The 15,237-nt window shown below is 41.9% G+C and overlaps 1 pseudogene; it reads right to left on the bottom strand.

Moving 5' to 3' along the window:
• Positions 1-964: 964 nt before the first annotated feature.
• On the bottom strand, positions 965-1,978 carry LOC110150450 (glyceraldehyde-3-phosphate dehydrogenase-like; annotated as a pseudogene).
• Between the last annotated feature and the right edge of the window lie 13,259 nt (positions 1,979-15,237).

Below are 15,237 nucleotides of genomic sequence, written 5' to 3'. Positions count from 1 at the left end.
TGAAATCCAGTCCTCAGAGATCCAGTTTTCCCCATTTCTCGTGCTTCCATCTGCTTTAGTTTCATTGTTAAACACCTTCCTTTGGGAGTTTATCACAGAATGTTAAGGCTTAAAATTAATTTTTCAGGTTTCTGAAATTATTTTTAAAACCTTTCTTTGTCCTGACTTGGGTTATAAGACCACCTCCGAATCAATCACTGTGGGCAACACACCTAGACTTAAATTCCCACTGTACTGTTACTAGCTTGTTTTACTGAGGTGAACCTCAGTTATCTCCATAACACAGCAGATAATACTGCATGGTTTGTACTAGTAAGGTCAATGAATGCTCACTGATGGGTAATTTTGGTTATCATCATCATTATAGATCTGTATTCTGAAAGGAATTGACTGCATTGTTCAATATAGGGAATCGCTATTTGTATTTTCTAAACAATCTTCCTCAGTTAAGTCCAACACATAAATGCCCATATATGCTCAACACACATCCTGGAAAGAAAGGGCTGCTATCATAGCAACTGGCCCGGTGTGTGACAAGGGCTGCTGGAAGACACCAGGCCAGGCAGATTTTATTTTAGACAGATTTCTAGATAAGAACTCTTAAAGAAGAAAAATTTGAAACTCTCAGGACCACAAAGATTTCAAACATCTTTTCTATGTAAATTCTATTCACGCTTCCAATTCTGATTTGAATCCTGACCCAACTCCATGGAAAGTTTGGAAAGAATTTTTCTTCCTTTTTTTTCTTCTTTTTTTGGGGGTAAAGGGTACTTTATTGAAGATATATGACAAGGTAGTGTTCCCTAACCCCTAGCCTTCCTCAAGAGGTCTGGGATAGAAACTGTGTGGGACTTGGGAGATTTCTCAGTGTGCTGGAGGATCAAGGTGGGGCAAGGACTCCCCAGGAGTTGAGGACCTCTCTCTTCCTTTCATGCTCTTGCTAGGGCTGGTGGTCCAGGGACTCTTACTCCTTGGAGGCCATGGGGACCATGAGGTCCATCACTCTGTTTCTGTAGCCAAATTCATTGTTGTCCCAGGAAATGAGCTTGACAAAGTGGACATTGAGGGCAATGCCAGCCCCAGCATCAAAGGTAGAAGAGTGAGTATCACTGTTGAAGTCGCAGGAGAAAACCCAGTCCTCACTGTAGCCCAGAATGCCCTTGAGGCGGCCCTCTGATACCTGCTTCATCACCTTCTTGACCTCATCATACTTGGCAGGTTTCTCCAGTCAGCAGGTCAGATCCACAACCAACATATTGGAGGTGGGGACATGGAAGGACATGCTTGTGAGCTTTCCATTAAGCTCCGGGATGACCTTGCCCATGACCTTGGCAGTGCCAATAGAAGCAGGGATGACTTTTTGGGCAACCCCTTGGCCATCGCACCACAGTTTCAGAGGAACCATCCATAGTCTTCTGGGTAGCAGTGATGGCATGGACTGTAGTCATGAATCTCTCCACCATGCCAAAGTGGTCATGGATGACCTTGGCCGGGGGGTTGTGGGGGGAGGTGGGGGACAAGCAGTTGGTGGTGCAGGAGGCACTACTGACAATCTTGAGGAAGTTGTCATAATTCTCATGGTTCACACCCATCACAAACATGGGGGCACTGGCAAAAGGCAGAGATGATGACCCTCTTGGTTCCACCCTTCAAGTGAGTCCCAGCCATCTCCATGGTAGTGAAGATATGAGTGGGCTCCACCACATACTCAGCACCAGCATCATCCCATTTGATGTTGGTGATATCTCACTCTTGGAAGATGGTGATGGCCTCTCCAATATGATGAGCTTCCCATTCTCAGCCTTGACTGTGCCATGGAAATTGCCATGGATAGAATCATACTGGAACATGTAGACCATGTAATTAAGGTCAATGATGGGGTCACTGATGGTGAAGATGTCTACTTTGCCAGGTTAAAAGTAGACCTAGTGACCAGGTGCCTAGGACAGCCAAATCCATTCACTCTGACTTTCACCATCTTCTTTCAGGGATGCGGCTGACATAGCATGGAAGACGTGGCTCTCTGTCAAATGGGGAGGAGCAGAGAGCTGCAAAGAATTTTTCTGCTTTGAAGTTAGTGAGATTAGGATCTGGATTTCTATCACTCTATCCATTTTATTTCATTTGTCCAAGTGAAACCAAGTCATTGCATCCCCTTGTCACTGTTCCTACTGGGACTTTCACTGGATGCTGCTACTGCTGCTAAGTCACTTCAGTCGTGTCTGACTCTGTGCGATCCCATAGACGGCAGCCCACCAGGCTCCCCTGTCCCTGGGATTCTCCAGGCAAGAACACTGGAGTGGGTTGCCATTTCCTTCTCCAATGCATGAAAGTGAAAAGGGAAAGTGAAGTCGCTCAGTAGTGTCCGACTCCTAGCGACCCCATGGACTGCAGCCTACCAGGCTCCTCGGTCCATGGGATTTTCCAGTCAAGAGTACTGGAGTGGGTTGCTTCACTGGATGAGCATCCCCCAAAAGGCCCTCACTGGGCTCTGTTGAATGAGGCCTGGGTAGAAGAGAGGCTATAAAATGATATGTCTTTGAAACTGAGCAGGACCCTGTGAGGCTGCTGGGCACAGAAGCCTTTATGTGTCCCCATTTTCTTGTTTGTGGGAAATTGGCTTAGGCTCCATGACTTTCTCTGAGTTCTAAGGGGCAGCTTCAGTTCAGTTCAGTCGCTCAGTCATGTCTGACTCTGCAACCCCATGGACTGCAGCATGCCAGGCCTCCCTGTCCATCACCAACTCCTGGAGTTTACTCAAATTCATATCCATTGAGTCAGTGATGCCATCCACCATCTCATCCTCTGTCGTCCCCTTTTCCTCTCGCCTTCAACCTTTCTCAGCATCAGGGTCTTTTAAAATGAGTCAGCCCTCTGCATCAGGTGCTCAAAGCATTGGAGTTTCAGCTTCAGCATCAGTCCTTCAAATGAATATTTCAGGACTGATTTCCTTTAGGATGGACCGGTTGGATCTCCTTGCAGTCCAAGGGACTCTCAAGAGTCTTCTCCAACACCGCAGTTCAAGAGCATCAGTTCTTCGGTGCTCAGCTTTCTTTATAGTCCAACTCTCACATCCATACATGACTACGGGAAAAACCATAGCTTTACCTAGACAGACCTTTGTTGGCAAAGTAATGTCTCTGCTTTTTAATATGCTATCTAGGTTGGTCATAACTTTTCTTTCAAGGAGTAAGTGTCTTTTAATTTCATGGCTGCAGTCACCATCTGCAGTGATTTTGGAGCCCCCAAAAATAAAGTCAGCCACTGTTTCCACTGTTTCCTCATCTATTTGCCATGAAGTGATGGGACCGGATGCCATGATCTTAGTTTTCTGAATGTTGAGTTTTAAGCCAACTTTTTCATTCTCCTCTTTCACTTTCATCAAGAGGCTCTTTAGTTCTTTTTACCATAATATTTTCTGCCCTAAGGGTGGTGATATCTGCATATCTGAGGTTATTGATATTTCTCCCAGCAATCTTGATTTTAACTTGTGCTTCATCCACTCCAGCATTTCTCATGATGTACTCTGCGTGTAAGTTAAATAAGCACGGTGACAATATACAGCCTTGATGCACTCCTTTCCTGGTTTGGAACCAGTATGTTGTAACATGTCCAATTCTAACTGTTGCTTCCTGACCTGCACACAGATTTCTCAACAGGCAGGTCAGGTGGTCTGGTATTCCCATTACTTTCAGAATTTTCCAGTTTGTTGTGATCCACACAGTCAAAGGCTTTGGCATAGTCAATAGAGCAGAAATAGATGTTTTTCTGGAACTCTCTTGCTTTTTTGATGACCCAGGGGATATTGGCAATTTGATCTCTGGTTCCTCTGCCTTTTCTAAAACCAGCTTGAACATCTGGAAATTCACGGTTCATGTTTTTTTGAATCCTGGCTTGGAGAATTTTGAGCTTTACTTTACTAGCATGTGAGATGAGTGCAATTGTGTGGTAGTTTGAGCATTCTTTGGCATTGCCTTTCTTTGGGATTGGAATGAAAACTGACATTTTCCAGTCCAGTGGCCACTGCTGAGTTTTCCAAATTTGCTGGCATATTAAGTGCAACACTTTCACAGCAGGTTCAAATAGTTGCTAATCAAAGAAAGGAGGGGATGCAGGAACAAAGGAGCTGCAGTCAAAAAACAATAATGTGGCCTTGGGGCAGCATCCTCATTCCACTTCAAGGGATATACATAGCAGTATCGTTGAACTCTTCTGTAGAACAAAACCCACAACAAATGGAAGATGTTAACTCCTTGATGAAACATTTTTCATTCCAGGGAGAAGGTCACAGTTTGATAACCTTGAGAACCACAGAAGTTTATCAGGAGAACATCTGAGATCAGATTAAAGGACTGTAGCCCCTGGACACACTCTGATCCTTATGAGCAACACACACTTGAAGCATTGCTATAAAACTCTTCACCAAATCTCTCTGGGCTGGGACAAACACTTTTGAGGGGGCATTAACCCCCTATATCCCCCTTAGCCTGGAAAACAATAAAGCTCTTCTTTTCTACTTCACCCAAAACTCAGTCTCAGATTCCATTCGGCACCAGTGCACAGAGGCCAGGTTTTGGCATCTAATGTGGCACTGACTTGGGGATGACCCCACAGCGATCTCCTGACTCATTCAGAGGCTCTGAGGTTTTCCCCACACCAGCTTCTTTCAAGAGAGCAAAGGGTTGAAGAATTCCTTTAGAGGCCAGGATTCCTGTGACTTTGCCTGGGAAGGCCAAGCCCCAGTCACACCCAGTCCACCATCCTGGCAGAAGAACTCCAAGGAGGGAATGGAGGATAGAAGGACAATCCTAGCAGCTGCCAAGATCACCTTTGGCATCCTCTGGAAATGAGCTAGGACAAGTGTCTGGGGCATGACTGGCTAGAGGTCCATTATCAAGCCAGGTAGCCCAGGGTTCAAGCCAAAACCTCTACACACAAAGAATCTGATGGTAAATCATCTCCTCATGCTTCTACTGGCAACATTAATTGTCCACACAAATTTAACCTCCCCCCATTGATGCCAAAACAGCTATCAATGAATGATGTGTTTGAATTTAACCTATTATTTCTCAGCAATTGATGGAGTCTCAACAAACATTTCCAGGGACACATCAAGGAAAAACGTCTTACTTGTGCTAACAAAAGGTTATCTACAGAATACATATAAATACTTTGTTGAGAAAACAGAAAAGTTAGATGACAAATACAGCCAACCTGCTGAGACAGTTATCCATTCCCAGAAAATACCTAAGAGAAAAGAGATGGTGGGGGCAGCTGGGGGAGAAAAAGAAAAGATGAGAAATGGTTCCCATCAGCAGCATTACCTATTGTTTGAATCACTGGAATCTCCTTCTCCCCTGGTTCCATCTTTCCACTTTAAAGGAAAATGCTTGCTGTAGGATTAGGCTAACTTTCCTATTTAATAGAAGAAAAAAGAAAAAACAAAGCAGAAGCACCAAATGCATAATAATGATGACCTTCAAATTGCTAAGCTTAGAGCTCTGGCCTTTGCTCTGTGCTTGTAGCAATCTCTCAATAACTGATTAAAGGATTAACCAGCCAATTTGTTCAAAAGAACACAAGATTTATATACTTATAAGGTCCAGGAAGACATACACCTGAATTAGCATAACAATAACCTACATCAGAGGAGTCAGACAGAAAAGTAATTCATATTTATAGTTTGAATGTTAAAACTAACTATAAAGTAGAAAATGGAGTCTACCTTGTCACTAGCTCCCACAGCATTAAAAAGTGCGAGTTGATTTTATCTGTTCTTCTCCAACAAACAGGTCTAATTAGAAATGAAAAGCATGCATCAATCGCATGCAGATTAATGACTGACAGATCTACACAGGTCTTATCTACGGATCTTAAATAGATTTCGTCTGACTTTAACTGGCAGGAAAAACAAAAAAAAGGTGAATTCCCAGCTGCAACAGAGCAGAGAGGATGTCAGGCATTACCCAGGGTTCCAAAGAAGGTGAGCCAGACTGGGCTGGAAGGGTGTCATTAAGAGCTGTGAGCTCACCCTGGGGAGGCAGGTGCTAGACAAACAACCTAATCCCAGGCTTTTGGTTTTAATCTGTCCCCACCCTCTGCAGTGCAGAACTGTTTACTCAGAAGGAAAAGAATCCCATTCTCCGTGTCAGCACAAGGGAAACACGCCCTCTCCCTCTCCTGGAGGGTGAGATGAGTGGGTTCAGGTATGGGAACTGGTGTGTTGGTCCCAAAAGAGTCTTCCGGAGCAAGTTACTGCAGGCAGACATGCCCCTGGGAACAGGCAGCCAGCTTTAGGCTAATCTGTCTGCCAAAGACTGAGAGTCCTCATACTGAGATGAAAGGACTGGAGAGAACCTACCCCCATGACTCCTGACCTGCTTCTAATTTCACCTTGTGAGGACTGACTCTGGCTGCAGGTTCTAATCCCTAGGCAGGGTTTAGAAAAAGAGTGAGGAAACAAATGAGTAATTAGGATTTTAGTATCAGAGAGTATGACTGGATGCTAAAAAAGCATCCCAGAAGCAAGCAAAGGGAAAACATGAATCTGATTTTATCAGGTGTGCTGGACTTGCCTCTGGGCTAGGAGATGTTTTACCCATTTTCCTCTCTTCCTCCATCTTCTCAGACAAGAGAGTAAGTTAGCCAGTCCTTAAAAGTGTCCAGCTCTTTGGGACCCCATGGAGTGTAGCCTACCGGGCTCCTCTGTCCATGGAATTTTCCAGGCAAGAGTACTGGAGTGGGTTACCATTCCCTTCTCCAGGGGCTCTTCCTGACCCAGGGATAGAACTCAAGTCTCCCACATTGCAGGCAGATTCTTTACCATCTGAGCCTCCAGGGAAACCCAATTGATTTAAATTGGCTCCTCAAGAAGATCTCCGTCACAGGATTTCATCCTCCTTCTCTGCCCTACCAAGCCTTTCCCCAATGCCTTCACTTCCTTCAGAAGTCAAGTTCCCATTCTCCACTTAGTTACTCCAAGCTGGTTGGTCCTGCCTGCGCTTCCCCGTTCTTTCCCAGAACCCACCCCCACGACTCTGCCATGCACCCTTCATCTCCCAAAGCCTTCCTCGGGGTCACCTCTATGGAGAAACCCGGAAATTTCTACCCAACTCTACTGCAGTTAAGCAGCCCCCCTGAGCAGCTGTGCATTCATCTGACTGGGTTAGGTTGGGTTGTTTTACTGTGTCTTTATGAGTAAGTATTTTGTATGAGTGTCGTGTTGTAAGTATGAGTGTTGAGCGCCTCCTTATAGAGCCTCCACCATACACTCCTCACACAAGGCGCCTTACTATGCTCCGAACTTCCTCAGCCTCCAGCACTGAGCACTACAGGGCCATAAACTTATAGCACCAGCCAGTCTGTCTGGGCCTGAGTGGGTAGATCAGGGACACCCAGAGACACAGAAATTCAGTTAATAACATGCTCAACACAATCGAGTTCGTCACCTAATTTCAGCCACTAATCCACATGTATGAAGTGAACACAACTGACTGAACTTTTGCTGTTGTCTTTGGTTTAGTTCTGATGGACAAATGCAAACCACATTGTTATACCATACTAATTCCTAACTTTTTTTTTAATCCCATTGAATCATCTTTTGTGCTATCAAGACATGAGTCTGCAGTATGGTACTGGCACAAAGACAGAAATATACATCAATGGAACAAAATAGAAAGCCCAGAGATAAATCCACGCACCTATGGACACCTTATCTTTGACAAAGGAGGCAAGAATATACAATTCAGAAAAAACAATCTCTTTAACAAGTGGTGCTAGGAAAACTGGTCAACCACTTGTAAAAGAATGAAACTAGAACACTTTCTAACACCATACACAAAAATAAACTCAAAATAGATTAAAGATCTAAATGTAAGACCAGAAACTATAAAACTCCTAGAGGAAAACACCCTCTGATGTAAATCATAGCAGGATCCTCTATGACCCATCTCCCAGAGTAATGGAAATAAAAGCAAAAATAAACAAATGGGACCTAATTAAACTTAAAAGCTTTTGCACAATGAAGGAAACTATAAGCAAGGTGAAAAAACAGCCTTCAGAATGGGAGAAAATAATAGCAAATCAAGCAACTGATAAAGAATTAATCTCAAAAATATACAAGCAACTCCTGCAGCTCAATTCCAGAAAAATAAGTGACCCAGTCGAAAAATAGGCCAAAGAACTAAACAGACATTTCTCCAAAGAAGACATACAGATGGCTAACAAACACATGAAAAGATGCTCAGCATCACTCATTATCAGAGAAATGCAAATCAAAACCACAATGAGGTACCATCTCACACCAGTCAGAATGGCTGCTATCAAAAAGTCTACAAACAATAAATGCTGGAGAGGGTGTGGAGAAAAGGGAACCCTCTTACACTGCTGGTGGGAATGCAAACTAGTACAGCCACTATGGAGAACAGTGTGGAGATTCCTTACAAAACTGGAAATAGAACTGCCATATGACTGAGCGATCCCACTTCTGGGCATTCACACCAAGGAAACCAGAGCTGAAAGAGACACATGTACCCCAATGTTCATTGCAGCACTGTTTATAATAGCCAGGACATGGAAGCAACCTAGATGCCCATCAGCAGACGAATGGATAAGAATGCTATGGTACATATACACAATGGAATATTACTCAGCTCTTAAAAAGAATGCCTTTGAATCAGTTCTAATGAGGTGGATGAAACTGGAGCCTATTATACAGAGCGATGTAAGTCAGAAAGAAAAACACCAATACAGTATATTAACACATATATATGGAATTTAGAAAGGTGGTAATGATGAGCCTATATGCGAGACAGCAAAAGAGACACAGATGTAAAGAACAGACTTTTGGACTCTGTGGGAGAAAGCGAGGGTGGGGTGATTTGAGAGAATAGCATTGAAACATGTATATTATCATATGTGAAATAGATCACCAGTCCCAGTTCGATGCATGAGACAGGGTGCTCAGGGCTGGTGCACTGGGATGACCCTGAGGGATGGGAGGTGGGAGGGGAGTTCAGGATGGGGAACACATGTACACCCATGGCTGATTCATGTCAATGTATGGCAAAAACCACCACAATATTGTAAAGCAATTAGCCTCCAATTAAAAAAAAAAAAAAAAGACACAGGCTTGTAAGTGTAGGAATCTCAGTCTCTCAAACCACAATGCAGTGACATCACCTAATAGGGGAATTTTTCCTATCAGGCATGAGATGTATCCCCATGATGTGCAATTAAGTTCTCTTTATTTTTACATTAAGCAAATCATCAGTCATCTTTCTAAGCAAGAATAAAAAGTATACTAATTTTAAAATTTAGGAAAATCAAGAGCATGTGGTCACCACATAGAGCAAAGAAATCCTGTTTAATTCCAGTAATTGTTTCAGCACTAGAAGGCGTGGCCATCTAGAAAAAATGTCCAGTGAATGGGAAATAAGATTCTGGGATTAGCAAATGAGGCACTCTTGGATTTGTTTATTCTGAGTCTCTGACCTGACCCATTTGCCACAGAAGGAAAACATGAAAGTGTGTGTCTTTTGGAATGAATTCTTGGCACCCCATCAAAACTAACCCAAACACCAAGGAGGCTTGAGACTGCCTGACTGTCTGAGAGTGGACCAGAGCCAGCTGAGGGGACAACTAGAAACAAATTCAGAACTTCAGTGAATGGGAAATAAGCGAAGGGGATGGGGAAGGTATAGGAGGGGGCCAAAAAGGCATCAAGGTTAACTTAGACAAAGATTAGGCTCAGTGGCTCTCATCATCACAGATGTCAGAATTCTACCAGGGGCTTTAAAATACAATAGCCAAAATGGATCTTTTTTTGTTGTTTGTTTGTTTGTGTGTGCCAATCAATGTGATTCCCCAGTAGAACTGCTTTTCAAACCATCACAAAAGTGAAAAAGGTTCTCAATCCCACTTCCTCTTTTTGCTCCCCAACCTCTTAGAAATAAGTTACCAAACAGGTTACTCACACAGCAACCTCAATCTCAAGAGTTAACTTGATGGAAGTATTTGTTTTTTGTCTCGTCTCAGACACAAATGCATTTGGTTTTTATAAGGCAGTGGAGGAGGGGTTCTGAGAAAATATATTCATGATTTACAATATGAAACCATTTTACTGATCATTTTCTAGTATGAGGATGAAAGAGATTAACTGGCATGAAGCAATTTCCAAGGTCAGTTCACTGACTTTTCATTGATGGACAAACCATATTCCTGGCATCAGAAAATTTTAAAGCTAGACAGGGCATTGGAGATCATCTTACCAATTTCCACATCTTACCAATTTCCACATTTTCCAGATGAGGAACCAAAATCAGAAATCATCAGCAATTTTCACAAGGTGACATAGTGTTACTGGCAAAGCCAAAACTAAAGTAAAGATCACCAGACTCAACATACAGATTCAGCTGTATCTGGTTACCTTCTTCCTATTAGCTGACAGGCCATCCTGACAAATCATCTCGAAGGAAATCTCAGTGGCCATTGTCTTGAAGAACACAGCCTGGTTGACAGCTACTTCAGTCTTACCAAAGTCCCACCAACCTCAGCATTCCCAGTTAAATTAGCAGTTTGACAATTTCGCTTCATGAAGGTACAGGTATCATTAATATCTGAAGTTATTCATTTCAACCTCAAATAAAAGTAGATTCATTATTTTTCTAAACACTAATATTATGAAAGAACCCACCTATGGAGCACCCCCTACCACCAAGAAAAGCCTCACAAATTTCTAGAAAGCCATAAGCTTACACCAAGTATCTCTAGGACACACACACACAAAAAAAAGAAAACCAACTCCTAGAGAATGCATGCATACTAAATTAAGCATTTGAAATCAATTTTTTGCGAATATTGATCAACTTAGTCAAAACACATCTTCAAAATCATCTAATGGTTTATGACCCTGGGTATGTCATTTCTAAGATAATTTTTCAATGTTTAATTCAGTTTATTATAAAAGGACAACTTCATTACTTAAAGGAAAGGATGAACCATAGCTGTAAGGCATTCAGGCTCTTCAGTTGCTTGAATGTCCCAGCTTTTCTGTGCTCACCATTGCTATCCTGCAACCCTCACATTTCCTGAGCCTGGACGACAACCAGCTGCCACTTAACCCTGCGTTAAACATTGGTGGTAAATGCTGAAATTCCACGGCTCTCTCTCTTATGTTGTTATTTTAGCAAAAAGACAGCTGCTCACTGTTACACTCAAGACAGCCATTGCCTATGGCTCCATGCAGTTCTCTCCAGCACACACTAGCACTTGGCCTGCAATGGTTAGAGCAAGCTAAAATTCCACTCCATGAACCATGGTCCTGCAGGTCAACAGCCCATCTTCTTCACACTTTTCCATGATTTCCTTCTCTCAGTCCCATTTCCCTGTAGCCCTATCTGCCTCTCTGTTTTTATTTCTTGAAAAAGGAGTAATGAAAGGGAAGTTACAAAGGACAACAGAGGGTACATGAGTACAGTGAGCTTGGCTGTTCAAGTTCTCTATAACACTCATTGGACAGGATTTGTGACCTCTGGATTGTTGAAACTTATTGGTGTGTGTGTGTGCCCATGTATGTGTGTGTGTTGCACATTCTTTGACGGTCTCAAAGGCTTGACACATTCAATGTATTGGGTGAAGAACTGTTAAGCTGAATGGAATGCAGTAGGATTTTCATTCATTTATTTTGGGCTAAGGTGACCAGATACATCCTTTTCCAATTTGTATTATATTTCTCTGGACATTTTAGTAACTCAAGAAACTACTTCCTCGTTGTTCTCATGCTACAAATCCATATTGTAACATAAAGGGAGAAGGAAGAGGAAAACCCAACTAAAAGGGATAGAGCTAGAGAAAATAAAAGTGGGAAGAAACAAAACATATCATAGGAAAAGAATGGACCAGAATTCAAGTTGCTTGTTTTTAATATAAGATTTGACTAACTCTTTGAGACTCAATTTCCTTTTCTCTAAAAAATGGAGATATGGCATCTGACTAACAGTGTTGGTGTGGAGGACAAATGATATAGTCTACACAAAATGGCTTTAAATACTATAAAACACAAACAAATTTAAGCAATATTTGTTATACCGGACCAATGGTTGAAAATATGGTGAAACTGCCTAGGTTCATCTAATCCTAACTTTGCTTCTTATTATTGTATGTCTTTGGACAAATATGTTAATCTATCTGAATCTGATTACCTTAATCTATAAAATGGAATAATTATAGTAGCCACTTCTCATAGGGATTTTTTAAAGAAAAAACTGAGGCAATCCATGCCATACACCTAATGCAGGGCTAAAAATACTTATAAACTATTCAGAACTGTTAGCTATTTTTAATCATTGTTATTATTGTAATAACTTAATAATAATATTGAAAAGTGCCTTGTTCTAGATAGCATATATATCACTATATATATTTTATTTCAGTTGACATATATATTATACATGTAATATTTTATATATATATATATACACATACACATATATATATATTGCTTAATTGCAGAAAAAGATGATAATTGCCTCTTGGGTATGGAATCATGGCTCTTGAGGTCTCTTCACCCTAGGACTGCCAGTCCTCTCATGTTGATTCATGTTTTCATGTGAGACATGTATTTTCCTATCACAAAATTTCCCCTCTGCCCTACATCCTTCAAAGTCACACGCTTTCCTTTCCAGGCTAGAGAGAAGGTAAGGACTGGAGGAGGAGATAAGACTATGGCAGCTCTCAGTAACTTCTGGGTGATAACCATCAACAATTCTCCAGACATCAACCAGGTGTCCTACAATTTAATCAATTCTGACACTATCTTCCTGGAGTTAACAGAAGATCCCATGAGTTAAAGGAGCTCAGTTCCACATTGTGGCCCTCACTTCAGATGCCAATCACAAGTCCTTGACCACCAGTGAAAGTGAAAGTCGCTCAGCTGTGTGACTCTTTGTGACCCCCATGGATAGTCCCTGGAATTCTCCAGGCCAGAATACTGGAGTGGGTAGCCGTTCCCTTCTCCAGGGGATCTTCCGAACCCAGGGATCAAACCGAGGTCTCCCATATTGTAGGTGGATCCTTCACCAGCTGAGCCCCCAGGGAAGCCCTGGACCACCAGGACTCCAGACCAATTGCAATAAACCTAGGGTTCCCACAACCCCTACCTTGGATTTGATAATTTGCTGAAACAGCTTAGAAAACTCAGGAAAATACTTACGTTTGCTGACTTTATAAAGGGTACAGGTCAGGAATAATCAAATGGAAGAATTGAATAAAGAAAGGTACAGGAGTGGGGCGATGTGGAGCTTCCATGCTGTTTCCAGGTGATAATCCTACAGCATCTTGATGCGTTCACCAACCCAGAGCTAAAATTATGACCAAACATGATACCCAGTACCAATGGAGAGACCTGAATAGTATTGCTCAAGATGTGTTCCCACAAAATACCATCCCTTGGGAAGATCCACAATAAAAGAGATCTTGTAGAATTGAGAAATACCACATCCTATATTGACCTCACAGATATTCACATCAACATATGAAGGGCTCTGAGAAGTAAAGAAATTTATATAACTTACCCCAACATTTCCCAACTCAATTAACTATGGATTGTTTATTTCTGCATTAGCATCTCTCAAGAGAATACAGGTTGTGTGTGTGTGTGTGTGTGTGTGTGTGTGTGTGTGTATGTACATGCATGTCTGTGCTTAGTCACTCAATCATGTCTGACTCTTTGCAAGCCTATGGACTGTAGCCTGTCAGGCTCCTCTGTCCATGGGATTTTTTAGGCAAGAATATTGGAGTGGATTGCCATTTTCCTCCTCCAGGGGATATTCCCGACCCAGGGATTGAACCTGGGTCTCCTGTGTCTCCTGCACTGTGGGCAAATTCTTTACCCACTGAGCCATCGATTACCCCAAAATTTCCAGACTCAATTGACCACAATGCTTATTTCTGCACTAACATCTTTCAAGAGAACAAAGGTTAGGAAATGTTAAACTGGAGGACTTCTCTGCCCCTCCAGGTAACACACACTTTTTTCAAAAAGTCTTTATACACATTATTGAAAACAAAAGAGCCTAACTGATGACATTTCTGGACCAGAATGAGGAATGGGATAGTCAAAGTAGCCAGATAGAGTAACTATCTCAGCACACAGCCTTACAGAAGGCTTTGGAAATATACACCAGGAGGTGATCGTGATTGTTATTGACCAAGCACTTCAGGCACAGAGTAGGATGTCACGTCTCTGTTCTCTTAATGTTAGGTTTACTTTAATGACTTGCTCTGGCCAATTAAATATGAGTGGAAGTATCATGTGACTTTTCCAGAACAAAGTCTTAAAAGCTAGTGTGTAAGCCACCACATCTTTTTACCATTAGCAAGGTGATTGTGGAAGCCTGTGTTGAGATGTAGCTTCCATCAGTCTGATCCTTATGCACTATGATAAGTAGAACCCCTTTTATGATCCATGATGGACACACAACCAGAAAGAGAAATGAATCTTTGCTGTTATCAGGCAGTTAAGATTTAGGTGTTTTTTTGTTATCACAGCCTAACATATTCTAATGCATATCATCCAGCTGACTACTTACTTTATTCCATTTCCACCTGGCCCTCATCCTATACTTGGCTCTCCGTTCCTACTCCTAGCCTGAGATATCATCACTATCCAGGGACTGAGTTCACCCCAAACAAAACTATTTTCTAAAAGAATGTTCATAGAGAATCTTACAACACTCAGAAACTCCCATTCAAGGCTTTTCTCACTGTGTAGAGAGAATTAGCCTCAATAGTTTAGAGAGATTCATGCCTAATTTTATTGAAAAGGGAAATCAGTACATTCCCTTTGTAGACGATGACTGAATAATTCATTGAAAGCTTCATTATCTATAATTGTGATAACACACACTTTCAAATAAAGTATTGCACATATCAAATATCCCTGATACATTTCTGAGCAAATATGTGCACATATGTAATCAGCTGTGGTAATCAACTGCACATCAACAAAGAATCGGAGTGTTTTAGGGGCGTAAAGATGCTGTTACAGTGAACAATCATTCGGCAGTGTGGCTTATTTTAATAGACACATCACTTTAAAATAAGTCTTCACCATCTGCCGCAGCCTCTAATTACAAATGCAACAAGAACATAATTCACAATTGCATCATTAAAAAGTAAGACATAAGGGATTTAATGCATGCCTGTGTCCTTTTTTAATGCAGCAGACGTCTGTTCATC

Source organism: Odocoileus virginianus, chromosome 30 (assembly GCF_023699985.2).
Source record: "Odocoileus virginianus isolate 20LAN1187 ecotype Illinois chromosome 30, Ovbor_1.2, whole genome shotgun sequence".
NCBI classification, from domain to species: domain Eukaryota; kingdom Metazoa; phylum Chordata; class Mammalia; order Artiodactyla; family Cervidae; genus Odocoileus; species Odocoileus virginianus.
This window is presented reverse-complemented; position numbering and strand designations above follow the sequence as displayed.